This window comes from Polistes canadensis, unplaced genomic scaffold (genome assembly GCF_001313835.1).
Source record: "Polistes canadensis isolate GaletaPanama2010 unplaced genomic scaffold, ASM131383v1 scaffold_54, whole genome shotgun sequence".
In the NCBI taxonomy this organism is placed as follows: domain Eukaryota; kingdom Metazoa; phylum Arthropoda; class Insecta; order Hymenoptera; family Vespidae; genus Polistes; species Polistes canadensis.
The window spans coordinates 239,920-257,181 of NW_014569601.1; the positions used below are offsets into that span (position 1 = coordinate 239,920).

The following is a 17,262-nucleotide window of genomic DNA, read 5'->3' on the forward strand; positions in this document are numbered from 1 at the left end:
ATATATATATATATATATATATTCATATATGATATAAAATAATTCATAATTAAAAAAAAGAGAAGTCGTACTCTAGTACGATATTACAAAATAAAAATTTATATTACAAATAATGAACAATATTCGTTTATTCGTATATCCATTTTGTATTAAAAAAGAAAATAATTATTCTCCTTAAACAAAAAAAATGAGTTATTAATCTGTTAACGATTAGAATGTAACGAAGTATTCGAGAGCGTTGATATTGAAAATTATTTAAAAAAATAAACAAAAAAATATTCATACGCGTATAATTTAAAGTGACAACAACAACAACAACAACAAAATTGTTCCAATGTTTTTTGTTTCATGTAATAATCGTAATTTCATATGACAATTCTTCATTATCGTGTAAAAGAGTTCTCATGCATGCATGGCGCAGGTGCGCATAAAACGGAAAACAAAAAAATAGAAAGGGAAAGAAAAAAAATGGACAGAAAGAGAGATAGAGATAGAGAGAGAGAGGAAATGAGGGATTGGGTGAGGGGGAGGGAAGGGAAGGAGATAGGAATGAAGAAGTTGATTAATCGGCGATCGATGAACGCTCGTTGTTACGAACGTTCGCGATTACGTCACCTTGATCATGCTCGACCTCCATCATTAATTACTTATTAACAGCCGTGTGCCACGAGGTAATTAGAAATGCAAATCGCAATTCTAGACATTAGTCATTATTATTTTTTCATAGAAACCCGAAGGATAAAAATCATCATCATGTTTTTTTTTTCAATCCTTTTCCCTCGTTTATCTTAAATGACGAACTCTTCTTCCTCTTCCTCCTCTTATTTCTGCAACAACAACAACAACACCTTCTTCTTTTATCTTTCCTTCTCACGATTTCTTCTTTCGTTTATTTTTCGTAGCCATCGTGAAAGAGTGGACGAAGGTTAAAGGTCGGTGTCGAAAGACGAATCGTCTTTGGATGGATCGAGCGTGTCACAACCCGTGCGATTTAATATCCTCTTGAACGAAATTTTCTTTACATCGTGATATTTTATGAATGACATTCTCACCTATCTACCACCCCTCTACTTCTCTCTCTCTCTCTCTCTCTCTGTTTTTTTTCTTCGTTTCTTTTTTTATCTTTATCTCGCTTCATTCTCATCTCGAGGCGCGAAAAAAGGAAGATTTATTTTTTTTAAATCATCCCGTCTGTTTTTTCTTTTTGTTTTTTTTTTTTTTTAATTTTCTCTTTGTATTATTTATATTCAATCTTTTAACATGCACGAATAAAAAGTAAGAGAGAAATCTTGTAAATTATTTGTCATTGTAATCAGACATTCGACGGGAGACAATTTGCGATGACGATGTCGGCTATTTATTATTATCATCGTATAACCAGAAGAGAAATTTAATAATCTCTTATATACGAATTCAGAAAGAGAGAGAGAGAGATAACAAGAATAAGAAAAAAAAGAAAGAAAGAAAGAAAAATATTCGATCCGTACGTCGCGTATAAAAACGATTGAAATTTTTGGCGCGTATGGGAACCCGAAGTTTTGCACGAGATAACACGAGGAGGTTTGATTTATATTTAAGCAAGATCAATGCCGAAAGGTAAAAGTCAACGAGACTGGAGGGTGGGAGGTAGGGAGGGGTAAAAACTTCCGTTTACACTTTGTACACACTTAGTTGTAAGAGAGAGTGTATGTCGTAAAGCACGAGGAGAGTAGCACGAGCCATAAAGCACCGTTTACTTACATACATTTCTTTCTTGTCTTGCGATCGCATGACAGAATTCAGGTATGCCATAAGATAGATAGAGAGAAAAAGAAAGATAGTAAGAGAAAGAGAAAAAGAGAGAGTGAGAGTGAGAAAGAGAGAGAGAAACGTGCGTCCACCTTGATCATTTTCAAGATCTACGATCGATCTTACGTTAGTCCGGTTAACTCGCATAGCACGATAATTATGATCAAACTGGCGCCGATCGTATAGATAGACTTTAATTATTCATTTCTACGCGTATGCTATAAGGAAAATATTACAAAAAAAATAAAAAGGAGAAAGAGAAAGAGGGAAAGAGAGAAAGAGAGAGAGAGATGGGAAAGAATAAAAAAAAAATTAAATAAAAACAATATCAATAGTTATAATCTAAAATTGTTGAGAAATATTTAGCGATTAGTTATTTGTAATTATTCAGTTCAACGCGCGTATGCTACTTAGTAGAATATGATAAAGGAGAGAAAGAGACAAGAATACAAAAATAACAAATAGAAACAATATCGATCGTTATATCTAAGATCGTTGGGAAAGATTAAACGATTAATTATTTGTAATTATTCATTCGGTTCTCTACGCGTATATTTTTAGAAGAATAAAATACAGAATGAGACGGGGGGATAGGTGGGTGGATTGCTGGAAGAGAGAGAGAGATAGAGCTAGAAAAGTAGACAAGGTAAGACAAAAATGTCGAATATAGTTGTGAAATATTTAACACGAATATATTTGTTAAATTAATTGTTTTTTTTTTTTTCAATACTATCGTAATGAGACCTTGAATTTCGGAATGTTTCTTTTTTTTTTTGATTCGTTAAATTTTAATAAGTTTTGCTTAAAGTATTCGATGAGATTGATCGATCGATCGATCGATTGATTGATTGATAAAAATAAATCAACATTGTTAACAATAAGTTAGAAAATAGAGGTTACGTCGTACTGATTTTAAAATAGTATGAGCTTTACAGAATCCTTAGGAGTTGAGGTAATATCGTGGGTATAAAGTTGCTAGTAAAAAGAAAATCGTGTAAAGGTAGAATAATTACATAACAATGTTGTTCGGCCTAGCTGGGGGAGCGCATTGCAACCGACGTTTTAAGGCTTGCTACTTTCGTTACTTCCTTTACTTCATTCTTTCATTCCATCCTTGTTACGTCGGGGATCGATAATTCACAACAACGTTAAATTCTTACTACGCGCGCGAACAAACTGGGATGATATTAAAAAATGTAACATTAAAAAACTACACAAAAAAAAAAACAAAGAAAAAGCGTAAGGAAATTTATAAATAAATTTAAATTTAATTTTTTTCTTTTTTTTTGTAAATTACATAAGATTGAATATTTGTTATAAAGTTAAAATGTTATCGTATGATCAAATAATGACTAAATTGTACAAAGTTTTGAAAGTTTTAAAAATCAAATTAGTTAAAAGAATAATGAACAATGTATTAACGCAGGATGTTATATAAAACGAATTTGTCTTTTACATCCGTACATCAATGTCAAATCCTTGCAAAACAAATTAATATATAATATTAAAATAAATTAAAAAAAAAGGAAGTATGAACAAAATTGTATTTACCATTTAAACTACATAATATAAAACATGATTCTTTAAGAATACGAATAACAACAACGTATCTACGAAGAGGTGTACAATAAATTTGTATACTTACAAAAATGTCGAAGAAAAATGAGAAGAAGTCAAAGAAAAAAAAGAAAAGAAAAAGAATAACATGGCGGCAGTGGGAGCGAGGAGAGGGGAAGGGTTAAGAAAGAGGATAAATAAAAAAATAATATAAAAAGGAAAGCGGAGAGTGTACGTCATTATGCGAAAAGATTTACGCGCGCATACTCGCGCGTACACCAACGAGAGAGTGAGACAGAGAGAGAATTACTGAAGGGGGAAAGTAAACGAAAGAAAGAAAGAGAGAGAGAGAGAGAGAGACAAAAGAAAGGGACAGAGAAAGAGAAAAGGAATGAATACAACAAGGCACGTCCTTTTGCGAGTTTACGACATCTGGTAAAATCGAAAGCGCTTCGAAGTATGGGAGGAGAGATCGGTAACGATCGTTGTCCAGGAGGTGATCCTCCGGTTTGAATCCGTTCGCGGAGGGTCGCTGCGGGCGGTCTCGCGATCGAGAGGACGGAACTTACTCTCTTGAAAGAAAGAACACAAATTTTTTTAAACAGAGAGAGAGAGAGAGAGAGAGATCTTTTACGGATCGACTACCAGAACGATGAAATCGGTGACGGAGAAAGGGGCGGACGTAGGCGGTCATTTGTTGCTGTTTATTAATTCGAGGCGAGGCGAGATACGTCCACTTTGTGAGCTTCGGTTGCTCGTTTCGCCCACGCATAAATTTCTCTCTTGTCTCTTTCCCTTTCTCTCTTCTATCTCATTCTATAGTAAACCGTTCTGTGTTTTATGTATATTCTTATATGCATAATGTGTGTATGAACCTTACGTGGATAGGTGCTGCTTCAGTGCGTGAGTGAATACATTCCAGTGTCTATGTGTTTATCTATATATGTATGTATGTGTGTTTGTGTGTCAACCTTCGGACACGAAGAGGACAATGGCGTACGACGACGACGACGACTACGATAATGCCGGAATTTTGAATGAAATACGTCCACTTTTTCTCTTCTCCTTTCTCTCTCTCTTTCTTTTAAAAAATGAAAAGGGACAAATATGCAAGAGAAAGAGCTTTCGAAATTCCAATATAAAGTTTTCGGAAGTGAACGAAACTATATATATATATATAGAAAACAGGATCACTATGTCTACTACCCTCAAGGGGAAATTGTAAAATCGACCGTAAAACTGTTCTTAGATTTTTGTCAGGAATATGTAATACCTACTGTCTCCCGTTATGGTAGTAATGAATATATCAAATTCGATAATTCCCGCGGGTGAATATACTCGATGCACGAAACACGATTTCAAAACTATCTCGATATTCCTATATGCTGCCTAGGAAATGTCGATTCGCGCGTGAATGTATATTTTCTATCGTTTAGCACGACAAACTCATAAAGGATAAATCGTGATAGGAAAGTGTTATTTTATCGATAGACACCTTTACTGTCGTCATTCTCTTTCTTTCATTCTTCCTTTTCTTTCGTTATTTCCAAGCGAATTATTACGAATCTAAACGTTTATTTTTAAGCTACAACGACGTTTTCTCTTTATATTCCTTTTTTTATTTTGTTTTTTTTTTTTACTTTTTCTTTTTCTTAAATTGATTCCACCGCGCGAGTGAGTGATTTTATTAGGAGCCGGTATTTTTAAATATTCTTTTTTTTTCTATAAGTTGTTTTAACAAATAATCCGTGTTTATAATAAAATGTCAATGTATTAATACTATTAGCATTTTATATTAATTTTTATAGTTGTAATATATTTTACAAAATACTAATAAAATAAATGAAAGATCATTTCTCAATGAAGAAGAAAAATGGTACCAGCAAATATGGTGGATATTATTTTTTACAGTAGATTTGAATGAGTGATATTTATTGAGTTAATATTTAACAATATATTTTTGATATTTTTAATAGATATCTTGTGTATATATAATAAAATATAAATACGTTACTATAATTAATACAAACATTACACTAGCATTTAAAATCAATGTTGATGCAATCCTACTTAAATTATAAATACTTAAAATCATTTATAATTTTGAAATATTAATAAACTATAATTAATGTAGATTGCAAAATATTTTCTAAAATATCGATCGAATAAATAAAAATAGATTTTAATCGTGCAATAAGAGTAAGAAAGAAAAGAAACGAACAAACGAAAAAATAAGAAAAATGTTAAAATATAGAACGGTGCCAGCAAATATAGGGGATATTATTTTTGGCTGAAGTACTATTAGGCCATAGAGGAAGAGAGAAGGGAAAAGGATAGGAAGAAAGAAAGAAAGAAAGAAAGAAAGAAAGAAAGAAAGATAGGAAATAGTGCAACGAGCTCGTTTAAGCGAAAGGAAAGTGCCTTAGGACAAACTAATATCGATGTAATAATGCCTAAAGTTTTCCACGAGTACTAACCTGCCGCGAGTCTTCTTTTTTTTCCCATCATTCTCTTTATACCTATTATATTTATAAGAAGGAAAAAACGGAGCATGCATACATACACACCCTCTACACCCCAACATACATACATACATACATACATAAATAAATACATACATACATACTTATATATATAATATATACGTACGCACATATGCATATATACTACGTATTAAGTTGAGTCGTAATACGTACTTTTATATTTTACATTTATGAACAAATCGAAGCGTCCAGTTGCATTTCAGTGGCACCTGCATCGACGATTACGTATTCTTTTCTTTCTCACTTTCTTACTTACTTTCTTTCTTTCTTTCTTTCATGCTTTCTTTCTCGTACTATCTCATTCTATATACTGGCTCATGGACGATAGAGAAAAGGCGACATTAAAAATAACCGTTCTATAGACTCTGCCTATTAAACCACCCACGTTTTCTCTCCATGGTCTCGCCTTACAATCGCGTATCTCTCATTCTTCCTTTCTATCTGTTTATCTACCCCTCTCTCATTCTCTCTTTTTATTTCTCCTTTTCTATCTTATTCTCTCTTGTTCCATCTCAAAGCCATTCTAAAACCTGCTCGTCCAGTAGACAGGATGGACTGACTTTTCTCTTTCCATCTCTCGTTCCATGACGGAATTTTTCGAAATTTTCAAAGATCGACCATCTCTATGTACACATACACACACATAATATACAATAATACATAGAGACAAAGACGAAAATAATCGTCGATCGCGAGACTCGAGTAAATTCGTATTTGTTATGCAAAAAATAACAAGATTTTCGTTAGTTAAATTTATCTCCAATCAGTTTCGATTAAATGATATCACATTTTTGGATATATATCTATAATACGTTTATCGATTAAGCTAAATATTCCTTTCTCTCTCTCTTTCTCTCTTTCCCTCTCTTTTTTCTCGATCGAAAGATAAGTTTATTAATACGTTACAAAATTAAAAATGATTAAAAGGTGTCACTCGTGTGTCAACGAGTTTATTTATTAAATAATAATATAATAAAAAAAAAAAAAAAGAAAAAGAAGAGAGAAAGATTATTTTATATCGCGTGTTTTTATAATTATAACATCGATACGTTTTTTTCTCCATTTTGTGGTATCGCAAATAAGTAAGTATCGGAAATAAATCAGGGGAAAGTTAACGAGCGTGAACGGTATGACGACGAACATGTAAAACATAAGATTTAGAGGAGTGGATCGTTGGTAAGTATGTGTATACGGTAATTCAAGTACGAGACTCTCTGTATGTATAATATATAATACACTTACTTAGATACATACAATCGATTTACAAAAGAAACTAATCGTGAATGTTAAAGCATAGAAAAAGGAAAATAGTAACAGAGAAAGAGAGAAATAGAGAAAAAGAAAAAGAAAAAGGAATAAAAATAAAATAAGCAGAGTTCAAATCATAGTTCATCTTTAACGATCTTGCTTTGTCAGAGTAATACCGATGACGATGTCTCTTTGAATCTGTAAAAGAAGAAACGTGTAAAGTCAATTTCGTTCTTCGGATAACGAGGTCGACCTTCGTGGTCTGTTCTACGTTCAAAGAAATAAAAAAAGAGAGAGAGAGAGAGGGAGAGAGAGATGTCGATGATTATTATAAGCAACACCATAGCAGTGACTCGTAATACGGGACCCAAACGTTGCTGTAGGTCCACAACCTCTTTCTCACTCATCTGACATTTTCTTTCTTTGTATGTTATTTCTCTCTCTTTCTCTCTTTCTCTCGCATTCTTTCTTTCTTTCTTGTCCTAACGGCTATAAAAAATGATTCTCGCGGCGAAAGACATGTAAATTTATGAAGGCCCAACCAGTCGGGCCCCCTTTTACACATCCGTCCATCCGTGCCTCCCAGACACGCATGCATTGTTATGCTAACAATTAATTAATGTCGCTTTAATTGTACCTCGACGATTCCCCTGGTATCTTTTCTCTCTCTCTCTCTCTCTATCGTTTTTTCTTTCTTTTTTTCTTTCTTTCCTAACACTTCCTATGTTCTTTCCTACGAAGCCCTTTAGCTACCAACGTCACTTTAGTCCTCGTTCGAATCAACAGCCCTTTGTCTTCTGTACGCATTATATATTTTATTTTTTTTTTGTTTTTTTTTAATTACATAAAATTAAAACTAACTCTTTTGTCATTGATCACCGTTTGCATAACATTGTTCGTCATTCAATTTCAAAGGTATTCTTTGAATAGGGTTTTGCATTAATTGTTCGAGCAGTCTCTCTTGTCTTTTGTATATTTAAAAAGAATATTTTTTGTTTGTTATTTATATTATATTACAGGAAATTAAAACTAATCATTCGTTAGTGGAACGGTATTTTGTATTGGGTTGAATTTAAAATAAAAATGTATTTACGACAGGACTACAAATGTGTGTGTGTTCCCCCTTATCTTTTAATATTTTCTTTTTCTGATTTTTATAATTTTACCTTGAAATAATAATCGTTATTGATTACACCGATTGTTCGAACGACAATATTTTGTTGTTGTTTCATTTTTAAAGATATTATTTAACAAATATTTCCGACAGGATAGCACAAACATCTCGTTATCTTTTAATATTTTTTTTTTAATTTGTAATTTTAGTTAGAAAATTGGAATAATCGTTCATATTATTGTTATACATATATATCATTCGTTTGGTTATCATATTTTGTTTGAAAATCAATTAGTAATTTATTGACAGGTAACATTTAATTAAATGACACACTTAAATGAAGAGGGATGATTCAATCATAGTTAATAATTAGAACGTTCGATAATATTTCCATGAATATTATACATCGTCGTAATTGTCGTAATAACCCATGACGACGATTAGAATTATTCATCTCGTTGCGTGAAAAAGATACGAATGAATAAGAACGAGGAAAGTGTTAGTTAGTATCTTCTTGGTAATGCAAATGAGACTCGTTTAATTGGTTTCTCTTGTATATCTAGGCTTTTCCAATCAATTATCCGGCTTCTTTGTAAAACCGTTGATTGCATCTGCTAATGCAAATTTATTTGGAATTGAACTATCGATCATTTCTTTAATTATCGTTAAAGTTGAAGGATAATATGATTGTCGTTTATTTAATAGAAGAAGAAGAAGAAAAAAAAAAACAATTTTCTCTTCCCTTTCAATAATATTTTTTTCTATTGATTTTAAAATCCTCTCGTACGTCTCGAAACAGATCGTAATTTTTCGTATTATTATTTTCTGTTTTAGGATCCTAAGTGAGAAGAGGAAGGGTAGATGAGTTCTACTATCTGGGTTCTTGGTAAGTCTCACATACAACATTAAGAATATATTTATAATAAATACAAACATACATATATACACAAAGAGATATATATAAGGATGCTTAAAACGAAGAGTAAAAGAAATAGAACCAGTTGAAGAAAAATCAAAGAAAAAAATCAAAGAAAAATTACGAACGATATACTCTTTATCATCGATTCTCAAAGATACTATAGCGGATTACAAATGTCGTCTGTTGCATCGATGGTGGTAGTGGTGGTGGTGGTGATTGTAATATGGTCGAGAGTATCGTTTTGAGAAAAAAAATTCAAATATCGACTGACCGACACGTTGGATACGAGGACGCGTCAGAATTCGTGTAAAATTTAAATATCGAAAAGAGAAACGATGCATTATAAACCGAATCGTTCGAGAAGAGAGAGAGAGAGAGAGGAAAGAAGAAAGAGAGATGCCATCAAAAAAAAAAAAAAGGAGAGAAAAAAAGACAAGAGTTCGTCGTAGCTAAATAACACACATATAACACACATGACGCGCGCGCGCACAAACTTTTTCTTCGATAAGTCTCGGTATTTTTCGAATAAGAAACGGAAAGAAGAAACAGAGTTTGTTTCTCTGTTGTGTGTGTGTTACCCGTGTATGTGTAGAAACGAAAGATAGAGATAGAAAGAGAGAGAGAAGAGAAAAGAGATAGAAATAAGTAAAAAAAAAAAAAAGATAGAAAGAGAGTGGTGGTGCTGGACTGCCTTCTCTTCCCCATAAATACGGATTTAGTCTTGCGGTTTACGAGCGAAAACGTGTCGAGCTTCGCGAGCATACCCCGTGCCTAAATTATTAAAGTCGTAAACGATCGAAATCGTCGTTAAGCGGCGCGCGAAGAAACCCATCCTGTGGTACTCTCTTTCACTCTCTTTTACTCTCTCTCTCTCTCTCTCTTTTTTTCTTGGTTTCGCGTCCTCTCGACGGATCGTTTTTCTTTCAGTTTCATTGTTAGCAGCTTCGGTCCACGTTAAAGGTAGATCCGATAGTCAGCACACACACACACACACACATAAACTAACTTCAACACACTGGGACCATCACAATTTCTACGATGGATTTCTAAGAACGATCTGAACGAAATAAAGAAGACACATAGAGTGAGAGAGAGAGAGGGAGAGTGTCTTCTTATATAGTACTGTATTCTTATTCAAAGACTACTTAATCCTGTCGACGGCTATCCTACTACTCTAGTCGTGACAACGCCATTTTCTTGTCTACATGACGTCAAATCGTCGTCGTCATTTATTCTTCACTTAACACGACACATTATTTAATATATGATAAAAGAAGGTTCGGCGCGTTAGTTTATTCATTTTTATCGTTTCGTTTTATCTTGTCCTTTTATATTATTCACATTAATTTATTACGATAATTTTTCTATATTATATCAAAATTTATCTTAAAAACAAATATATATATATATACAATATATATTTTCGTTTTATACAAAATAATTAATTAAATTAAGCATAGATATATCTGATTGTATTTAAAATATAAAAAAAGAAATATTCGTTTGAAAATCTTTACTAGATAAATATTTGCACGCGAAGAAAATATTTGTGCGAAGAAATATACAAAACAAAACAAAATGCAAAAAATGCTTCATTTAAGTATGATTTTAATACTCGGATCATTCATTATTCACGAAAACCCTCTTGTGTGCGTTTGTGTATTGACTAGGTGTACGATAAAAAATAGGAACGATATTTCTATTCGATAAAAATATGGCTGATTATTGTTATTAAAACATAAAGGAACATAAATTATATATTTCTTTGTATGAAAAAAGAAAGAAAGAAAGAAAGAAAGAAAAAAGAACCATATTTAGAAAGATCGCATTTAATCGCGAAGTTTTGGAAAGCATGAAACCCTATGGTTGATTAGAGTAGTCGTTAAAAATGGCGTGACGACTTCGCGAGTGGTTCTTAGATTAAATTCTCTTATACTCATGCGCATCGCGTTTCGTCGCAGTGTAGTACTTCTCCCACCCCTTCTTTCTTTTCCTCTTTCCTCCTCCCCCTTCTCTCTCTCTTTTTCTCTTTCTCTCTTTCAAAGATCTATATAGGTGGAATAATTTATCTAATTGCAGCGCTCGGTTCGCGCCACGCGAACGCTCCTCGTTCGCTACCGTGATGATTCCTGTACAACAGAAAGAGAGAGAATGAGAGAGGGGGGGAAGGGGGCCGGCTTCCTTTCGTCGATGGAGGAGGTAGTAGCCTCCTTACTTTGTAATTTATCGTTCTCTTCTCCTTTTTTCGTTCTTCTTCAACGTTCGAGGGGTATTCCGCATTAAAGATTTTCTTCGCTCGTTGCAGTAGAAAAGAAGAGAAGAAGAAGAAGAAGAAGAAGAGAAGAAAGAAAGAAAAAAAAAAAAGAAAAATAAATAGACTCATACACACACACAGCACATATACACATATACGTGGATAAATACACGATCAAGTACATATATACACTGGTGCATATATATATTTTGACAAATACTCATACACGTAAATGAATAGATGATCGAGCATAGAACAGGTACACGGATACGCAATTGTAGATATGTGTTAGTTGCATTAGGATAAACGAATAAGATTCTGTGGATTATGTATTGGTGAATAGAGGATGCACATTAACATTAACTAATACACGGATAAATACGAAAGAGTTTAAGAAATAGAAACTTGGGATTGCGTGTAAATACGCGATATATGAGATATATAGCACTTCTTACATCAAAGGAGAAAATGGAAGAAGGAGTAAGGGAGGGTGAATAAGAGGAAAGCGTTTAATTCGTCTGCAAACGGCCTCTCTAATTCTCAACGAGTAGAAGGATAGATAGATAGATTGATAGATAGATAGATAGATAGATAGATAGATATGTATTTTGGTATTGGAAAGAGGACAGTAGTCGCGAATTTTTATTTGAGATCGATAAGACGATTTATAATATATACACACACACACATATGCATACGCACAATTTACTTTATTATTTTTAATCGTTTAATTTATTTAATAAACTCCTACTGCGTCGTGAATTTTTTTAGTAGATATTTGTCAACGATTAAAAATTATTTTCTCGCGATGTTTGTTTCTTTTTTGTCCATTGTTAGTTATATTTAATTAATTAATTGTATTTTTTTCTTTTTGATTATATATTTAATGAGAGGAGACACAATTTTACGGTTAACGTAAGTCATTTTAAATCAAGATCATCGAAAAGTCGCGACATCGAAGTAATTCTTCTTCTCTTATTTTTGTTTTTTTTTTGTATTTTCTCTCTCTCTCTCTCTCTCTCTTCCTTTTTCTCCTTCATCTTCACCACCACCTACGTTGACGAGAACGTCCTGATTTACGAGCAAGAAATGATCTCCGTGCTCGTTCCGCTCGTTTCAATGCGCAACGTTCGAGCGAACGTTCCAATTTGCATCCCCGACTTCGCATTAGCAACAAAATTGCGAAGGAAAGTTCTTATTCGCGTTTTAAAGGAATAAGATCGTGATATCACATCTTGGTATATCATCGAACGATGTTATATTTTTATAAATCTATTTTAAAGGAGACAAACACTATATATATATATAATAGTTTTTATCTTTTCAAAACTTTATATGTGTTACATTTTCTTTTTCGTCTTTCTTTCTTTTTCTTCCGTATTTATTTTTTTCTCAAAGCAATGAAAAATAAATGTTACAGAAATAAAAAGATGAGTTTATAAAATTTTGATTTAAAAAAAAAAAGAGAGAGAGAGAAAGAGAGAGATGTATATAATAGAAATAACAGAAAAAGAAGGAATAAATGCAAAAAAAAAAAAAAATAAAAAAAATAAAAAGAAATAAAAGATAGAGGATGATATTACGAACAACGTATCCACATAGCAGGCATTAACAATAAGAGGCTGACTGTAAAGAAGCGAAAATCAATTTGCAATTTAAATCTCAACTTATGTATCTGTGTTTGTGCATGTCTGCTGCTGCTGCTTGCTGCTGTCTGCCTGCCTGCTTGCTTGCCTGCCTGCGTGTATGTATGTATGTATGTATGAATGTATGTATGAACGTAGCCGCGGGTCATTCGATTTCCTAGATCACCGTTGATGCTGTTGCACGAGATGATTTCACTGCGAGAGAGCATCGATCGATTCGATAACGGGCGTGTCGACGTTTGCGATAGATCGAACCGAGATCGAAAGTCTCTTCGATTGCATTGGAATTTTATCGAGGTTTCTGACCCGAGTATAGTTCAGTTTCCTTTTTTCCTTTTTTCCTTTTTCTTTATGAAATTTATTCTCACAATTTAATGCAATTATATTATCGATTACGTAGTCTTTTCCTTTTGTTTCCTTCTTTTCTTTTTTACTTTTAACTTTTAATATTAATTTGGATGTATTTGATAAATTTGTTTGATTGGATATCAGAGAGAGAGAGAGAGAGAGAGATAGAACAAACAAAAAATTAAGTATTCTTGTAGAAAAGATACTCGTGAACAAATTCTTCTTCATGGGAACAAAGTGTACTACGTTACGAGGGATCGAAAAGAAAAAAAGAAAAGAAAAAAGGTGTTCAAGGACTCGTACTAATTTCTTTTACACAGATATTCCCTCTTAGAAAACAGAGACACCTTGATCCCCGTATTAAGAGAGATTTCGAGGGCTCGATCGTGGAAACTTTGTCTTGGGAAGCTCGAGAACTTTCACACACTCACGACAATTTTTACAGAATGATCGTGTTCATACTTTTTATACTCTTAAATATTAATTCTAATGGACCCCCTTTTATTTATAGTATTATTTTGTATGATTAATATTCAAAGTTTACATAATATTTTTAAATTTATTATCTTTTCTTACCATAAACCATAAACGTGTATTAAATTATCATGTATTTATGTAAAAAACTTTGCCATATAAGGCGTAATAAAAATGGATAACAAAACTTCATACAAACAAAAAACATAAATAATTTATTCGGAAGTTAGTAAACGTAAATATATGTTTAATATTAGAATCGTAATATTTTAAAGTACAATTTCATACACAAAATTATACTTTGAATATTTTCACGATTGTCCTAAATAATGATTATAATAATTATAATAATATTATAACAAGTGGTGAGATTATTCGAAGGTGTTAAAAAAAGGTATAAGGTAACATTTCCGTTAACAAGGACAAGAAGTAACGTCCTCTTATTTCCAATCGCAAGGATTTGCTACCCCTTTTTCTTCTTGCGTATCTTTCGTCCTTATTTATCGTAAGGAACGACTCGTAGAAACGATTCGAACAAAGAAACGGGGCGGCCACCCCTTCTGGTGCGCCTGCTCTCGAACGATGCCACCCGTTATGCATCCAAAGACCCCCCTCGATTCTCTCTCTCTCTCTCTCTCTCTCTCTCTCTCTCTCTCTCTTCCACTTTTACCCGTCCTTACCATTCTCCAACTCCCGTGTCGATATTTCCCTATCGATTGATCCGCAAGGAGGCACCCTCCGGAGGCTACCCCGATGGCCTTCCGTAACTCCTTTTCACCCTCCCACCAACCTCCTTATCCTTATACTTCTTCTCCTCTTCCTTCTCCTCCCTCTGTCCTTATCTACTTTTCTCTTACCATCGTTTTATACGCTTCTGTTTCTGTCTTTCTACTTGCTTTTCTTTTCTCTTTCTTTTTTTTCAATTAATTTTTCTCTAATGTTCGAAAATAGAATTTTTGTCTCAGTTATATTTAATTTAATAATAGAAATATATTTTGTAATTGTAAATTCACACACACAAATTGTAATATCCAATTGTAAATTAGATTCAAGTTTGTATGTATTAAAAATACTATTTTACAGTATCAGAATTATGATCGTATGTAATTAAAAATTTTCAACGATCACTGAAATGTTAGAAATTCTTCAAAAAAAAATCGTAAGGATACATAACCGTAATTGCATTTTGCATTAATATTTAATTCAATTTTAAGAATCGATAATATTTAAGTGATTATTAATATCTAAAGTCGAAACAAGGTGGGATAATATTATAATAAATCGTTTTAAAAAAATTCTCTTCTTTTAAAAGTTGCATCAGACGTTTATTAGAAAAATACACATTAAGAAGTACGTTAGGAAATAATATTGTTCTCGTACGAGGACAGCTTTGTTCATTAAAAGTCGTCCTTTGCAGGCAGGTACGATTCGCGGCCATTATTCTCGAAAGAATATTCGAACGTCGTCGACCTTTGGGTAGAAAAAGAAAAAAGGTGGGCCCTCGGGATGATTCGATCGGTTCGATTGGGGCCCCCTAACCCCCTACCCCCTTACCCCCCCCCTTTCCCCCTATCGGGATTTCATTCTCTTTCTCTCTCGTAGATTCTCGCACAAAAGGTACGCAAACGCTAAAATGAAAATTTACGTTGTTCTGTTGGTACGAAATACTCGTTCGTTCGTTCGTTTGTTCGTTCCACCACGTGGCAGGGAAAGAAGAAGGTTGCCAACCAAGTCCGCCGTGAAATCAGTTACGAAATCACGGGGTCCCATTGGCAAGAAATCTTCCCTACCGAAAGAGCCCTGGCCTTTCCCTCCCTTTTTCGGCTCGATCATTAATTTGTAACGAACCGGCGCCGCCTGTTATTATCCTACGGTTACGCGATCGCGTGATTACTCACACGAATTCGTTCCTTGTGATTCTCTCTCCTTCTTTTTTTCTTTCTTTCTTTCTTTCTCTCTCTTATGGATAACACAAAACCATCTTCTTCTTATTCTTATTATTATTCTTATTCTTATTCTACTTATTTTTATTTTTTTTCCTTCGAATAATTTTCGATCGAATCGCATAAGTTTCGTTTTTAGGAAAAAAATGAAAAAATAAGGAAGAAAAAAAGAAATGAATAACCAACAAACTTTCGCGTGTCGATTTAATATCCATTAAAAAATTCTTTATATCGATCCGATAGATCGAAACTAGCCACCGGATCTAGATCGAAATCTTGATCACTGTTACGTTACTTATATCGCGGGTCGAGTTTTAACAAACCACCGATGACACGAGATTAGGTACCTAAGTGCGTTTTAGATGCTAACTAAAGATACGATAAATAATCGACATCGGGATGGCGGAAAGAGGGGGGGGGAGAGGGGGAGGGGTGGGGAGTAATTAGTGTAGATAGAGAGAATGAATCGAACAATTCTATGTAATACGTGTAACATATACACAAGTATAAATATTAAATATATATATACACACATACACATTGCATACATATATCTTGGAAATTAGATCGCATGTCCCGGGGGCAAGAACGCGGTTCTCTTATGTTCAAAACGTGTGGCTTTCCATTCGCGTTCGTGAGAAAACACGTGCTTATTTATCCTAGATCGAAAAGGGTAAAGTAGGAATTTCATACGTTTCATTTTTCATTCGATATTAGATAGATCCCTGCTTTTCAATGATTTCATTTTTTCTTTTTTATTCGTGCTTTTGTTTTTCTTTCTTTTTTTACTTATTTAGTTATTCATTTATTTATTTCAATTTACCTGCCCACGCTTTTAGAAAGAAATCGATTATTTGGTTTGTATTATTATATATACATTTATATCGTTTATGCGTAGACACTCGCTCTCGTTTTTCATGAACTTTTCCGTGACACAGTGTTCGATGCTTATTATTAAATAGAAAGTAGAAAGCAAATCAGACACGGTTTATAGATCGCTCCGTTGGAGACGAAACTTTCTACGATAGATTTCATTATATCGTTCGCGTCCTCTCTTGTCTACTACGACAATCGCCATTCTTTTCAATTAGTATACTTGAATTGTTGTTTTTTATTTGTTTTTCTCTTTCTTTTAGTTCGAGCGTAATCTTTAAATCGTTGCAATGCGAATATGATTGGGGTTATTTTTATAACTTTATTATTTGCGTAGAAACTAATGTTTTAAGAGATACGCAAAAGTTAATTTAGTTTTTATACGAATTATAAATACGATCTTCTTTAAATCGTTTCTTATTAAATTTCTACTTCGTATTTACGTTTAAATTATTTCTTTGATGGGTAACAACGAAAAATACGGACTGGTAATTATTTTAATACACATATTAAATGTAAGCTTTAAATCATTGTAATTACACAATCGTCGTAACT

The 17,262-nt window shown here is 33.2% G+C and overlaps 1 protein-coding gene across 1 annotated transcript in view; it reads left to right on the plus strand.

Moving 5' to 3' along the window:
* LOC106785642 (zinc finger homeobox protein 3) overlaps positions 1 to 17,262 on the plus strand; it is a 337,287-nt gene that overhangs the window by 76,631 nt on the left and 243,394 nt on the right. Inside the window, exon 3 of the mRNA XM_014746274.1 lies at positions 9,085 to 9,136. The gene's annotated coding sequence lies outside the window, so the exon portion shown is untranslated. The remainder of the gene's footprint in view (positions 1 to 9,084; positions 9,137 to 17,262) is intronic.